Source organism: Mandrillus leucophaeus, unplaced genomic scaffold, assembly GCF_000951045.1.
Source record: "Mandrillus leucophaeus isolate KB7577 unplaced genomic scaffold, Mleu.le_1.0 Scaffold1121, whole genome shotgun sequence".
NCBI lineage: Eukaryota > Metazoa > Chordata > Mammalia > Primates > Cercopithecidae > Mandrillus > Mandrillus leucophaeus.
This window is the reverse complement of record NW_012099444.1, coordinates 184,531-189,078: the sequence shown is the minus strand read 5'-3', so window position 1 is coordinate 189,078 and position 4,548 is coordinate 184,531. Positions and strand designations below refer to the sequence as shown.

General features: G+C 35.8%; 1 protein-coding gene across 2 annotated transcripts in view; it reads left to right on the top strand.

Annotated features, from left to right (window-relative positions):
- PLSCR2 (phospholipid scramblase 2) overlaps window positions 1-3,571 on the top strand; it is a 47,707-nt gene extending 44,136 nt beyond the window's left edge. For both annotated transcript variants that reach the window (XM_011995147.1, XM_011995144.1), the window contains one exon: window positions 3,341-3,571. The gene's annotated coding sequence lies outside the window, so the exon portion shown is untranslated. The remainder of the gene's footprint in view (window positions 1-3,340) is intronic.
- Window positions 3,572-4,548: the final 977 nt, after the last annotated feature.

The following is a 4,548-nucleotide window of genomic DNA, read 5'->3' as shown; positions in this document are numbered from 1 at the left end:
AAATCCTTTACAGACAAGCAAATATTGGGACATTTTGTCACCACCAGGCCTACCCTACAAGAGCTCCTGAAGGAAGCACTAAACATGGAAAGGAACAACTGGTACCAGCCACTGCAAAAACATGCCAAATTGTAAAGACCATCGATGCTAAGAAGAAACTGGATTGACTAATGAGCAAAATAACCAGCTAACATCATAATGACAGGATCATTCACACATAACAATATTAATCTCCTCAAGCTCATAAGCAGCTTCAGCAAAGTCTCAGGATACAAAATTAATGTGCAAAAATCACAAGCATTCCTATACAACAATAATAGACAAACAGAGAGCCTAATCATGAGTAAACTCCCATTCACAATTGCTTCAAAGAGAATAACATACTTGGGAATCCAACTTAAAGAGATGTGAAGGACCTCTTCCAGGAGAACTGCGAACCACTGCTCAGCGAAATAAAAGAGGACACAAACAAATGGAAGAACATTCCATGCTCTTGGATAGGAAGAATCAATATTGTGAAAATGGCCATACTGTCCAAGGTAATTTATAGATTCAATGACATACCCATCAAGCTACCAATGACTTTCATCACAGAATTGGAAAAGACTACTTCAAAGTTCATATGGAACCAAAAAAGAGCCCGCATTGCCAAGACAATCCTAAGCAAAAAGAACAAAATTGGAGGCATCATACTACCTGACTTCAAACTATGCTACAAGGCTACAGTAACCAAAACAGCATGGTACTGGTATCAAAACAGAGATACAGACCAATGGAACAGAACAGAGCCCTCAGAAATAATACCTCACATCTACAACCATCTGATCTTTGACAAACCTGACAAAAACAAGAAATGGGAAAAGGATTCCCTATTTAATAAATGATGCTGGAAAAACTGGCTAGTCATATGTAGAAAGCTGAAACTGGATCCCTCCCTTACACCTTATACAGAAATTAATTCAAGGTGGATTAAAGATTTAAATGTTAGACCTAAAACCATAAAAACCCTAGAAGAAAACCTAGGCAATACCATTCAGGACATAGGCATGGGCAAGTACTTCATGACTGAAACACCAAAGGCAACAGCAGCAAAAGTCAAAATTGACAAATGAGATCTAATTAAACTAAAGAGCTTCTGCACAGCAAAAGAAACTACCATCACAGTGAACAAGCAACCTACAGAGTGGGAGAAAATTTTTACACTCTACCTATCTGACAAAAGGCTAATATCCAGAACCTACAAAGAACTTAAACAAATTCATGAGAAAAAATCAATCAACCCCATCAAAAAGTGGGCGAAGGATATGAACAGACACTTCTCAAAAGAAGACATTTATGCAGCCAACAGACACACAAAAAAATGCTCATTATCATCACACACCAGTTAGAATGGTGATCATTAAAAAGTCAGGAAGCAACAGATGCTGGAGAGGATGTAGAGAAATAGGAACACTTTTACACTGTTGGTGGGACTGTAAACTAGCTCAACCATTGTGGAAGACAGTGTGGCGATTCCTCAAGGATCTAGAACTAGAAATACCGTTTGACCCAGCTGTCCCATTACTGGGGATATACCCAAAGGATTATAAATCATGCTGCTATAAAGACACATGCACACTTATATTTATTGCGGCACTATTCACAATAGCAAAGACTTGGAACCAACCCAAATGTCCATCAATGATAGACTGGATTAAGAAAATGTGACACATATACACCATGGAATACTATGCAGCCATAAAAAAGGATGAGTTCATGTCCTTTGTAGGAACATGGATGAAGCTGGAAACCATCATTCTGAGCAAACTATAGCAAGGACAGAAAACCAAACACCACATGTTCTCACTCATAGGTGGGAATTGAACATTGAGAACAAATGAGAACACCTGGACATTGGATGGGGAACATCACACACCGGGGTCTGTCGTGGGATGGAGGGAGGGGGAAGGGATAACCTTAGGAGATATACCTAATGTAAATGACGAGTTAATGAGTGCAGCACACCAACATGGCTCATGTATACCTATGTAACAAACCTGCATGTTGTGCACATATACCCTATAACTTAAAATATAATAATAATAAATAAATAAATAAAATCACCTTTAAAAAGAGCAGCAAAAGAAAAATTGAATCACTAAATCACTATTGAAAATAAAACAAAATGAAATTACTTTCTTGTAAAAATAAATAAAATCATTTGTTTCCATTTGTTCTTAATTTTTAGGAATTGAATTTTCTCTTCTAATTTTATTTTTGTATATATTAAGGACCTATAAATTTTCAGGGCAAAGTTATATTGTAAGATACATATAAAATTCTACATAAGTATATAGAGATGTTTTCATTCCTTTTACTAGTTGCATAGTATCTCATTAAGTGGCTATGTCACTTTCTTCAAACAATTCCCTACAATTGGACTTTCACTTTCTTTGAAATTTTTTACTATTCCAAGTAAGCTTTCATGAATAAACAGGCATACATATTTTATATTTTTCCTAGTGCATATTTGGAAGTGATTTGAAAAGTGGAATATCTGTTCAAATTATCCTCCATAGAATTTATTTCTCTGTGAATTCCCATCAGCAATTTAGAACAGTGTTCAGTTGCCTTGAGCCATTGGGTATATATTATTATATTTTTGTGTGGTTTCCAATACAGTGAGGTATGTTATCCTGACATAGTTTAAATTTTTTATTATCTCACTTTCAATAAAGTTCAGCATTAAGAAAGAAAGGGAAGACTTATAATATTTTGTAGTAAAATCTGTACCAGTGTTGGAAACTAGGATTTCCAGCTGTCAGAAACTTAAAGGCATTTGTAATTTGTTTTGTGGAAAGATTGAATTGAGAGAGGGGACGGCCAATCCACAATTTACTTCATGCAAAGGAAAAGTGTGCTTAGGAAATAAGGGTATCCCTTTCATCTTCAGCAAACTCTTCCAACAGCCACTCTCCCCATAAGTGTTACCACCAGCAGAACTCTACCAAGGCCAATAACCCCAAATGGCAAATGATGGATGAGAACATTGGTATGGCAGTGGAGCTACAGAAAAAGCAATGTCTAGATGACCTCCCAGCAGCCTAAATAATTCATCAGATGCCAGATTCCAATGATGAAGGGTACCCAGGGCACTCATCTCTAGCATATGCTTAGTATAAACAGTATGCCAAGTCAAGTTGAGGTATTTGTATGTGCCTTTAGTTGTGCCAGTTAGAGAAAGGGAGGACTTGCAAATATGGCAGTCAAATGCAAAACCAACCCAAAATGAGGATTAGAAGTACTGACATTATCTCTTTTACAACCATATCTTACTTTCCTTTCTTCTCTCTCTGCATAGGATTCCGGATCTTTGGCTAGGCAAAATGAAACTGTAACTGATCTAAACGGTTTCTTCCTTCTTCTACCGCGCAAGGAAGACATAAGGAAAAACTCGCACACTATCTGTGGAACTCATTTAAATTCAAATACTAGATAAACATTTTTACATTGAATATTTACATGGAGAAAAATCATCAAACATCAACAATTATCAAGTCAATTAATAAAAATACTAGGAATTGCAAAAAAGGCTTAATTTGAATCTTAGTGAGATTTGAGAGAATGGTGTGTATTTGTTTCTGAAACAGGCATAGAGAAAAAAGAACATTCTGATGTGCCAAATTTTAATAAAATTGAAAAATATGATGACCATATTTTAAAGTATGATGGAGGCACTATAACAACAGTTTGCATAAAGTAGATAGCTAATACAATAAATGAAAAATAGGTTTTGGAAACTCTGCCAGAAGTAAGATTAAACACTAAATATAAAGAAAAAAAGTTAAGACCTAGCAAACAAATATGTCAATTTCAATTCATGCACAATAAGAATTCCAGAAGCAGAAATCAGATGGAGGCAAGAGAATATATTTTTAATGTAAAAAAATGTAGTTGCAGTAAAGACATACTGTAGTCTTTAAATAAATAGATTTACCATAAAGCAGACAAAAATGAATGAAAATGACATACTTATGATTATTTTTCAAAAAACAATTATTACATAGCTGGTATATGGAAGACATTGTTAGGTAGTAATAGAATGGTATCCGTGGCTTAACTTCCATGATATACCCACATTCTAGTTTATTATTTTTTCTACCTCACCAGCAATGTTTAATCAAATTTAACACACTTTAATAGCAGGCATTTAAAAGAACCAAAGGATTTAGAACAAAAAGGTAGATTCTGTAAAAGTACTTTTGTCCTTGCCCCCCATTTTCCCATACCTGCCTTTGAGACCTTACCACTGCAGGAATGTTTGCCTTCAGCATGCTGTGACTTATGCAGATATGGTGTCCTAGGCTCATTCCCAGCAGTGGCTCACTTTGCCCATCTTTCTTACCTTGAAAAAGCAAAGGAAATGCATCACATATCAGGCCACCATTTTGCCCACCAAGTCCTAAATCTTGGCTTCTAGATACTATTTTCCACTCAAATCAGCTGGGCTTGTTTTGAGAATGGTTGATCCCAGGATTTTGGTAGGGAAAGGTACAAGACAAACTTTGT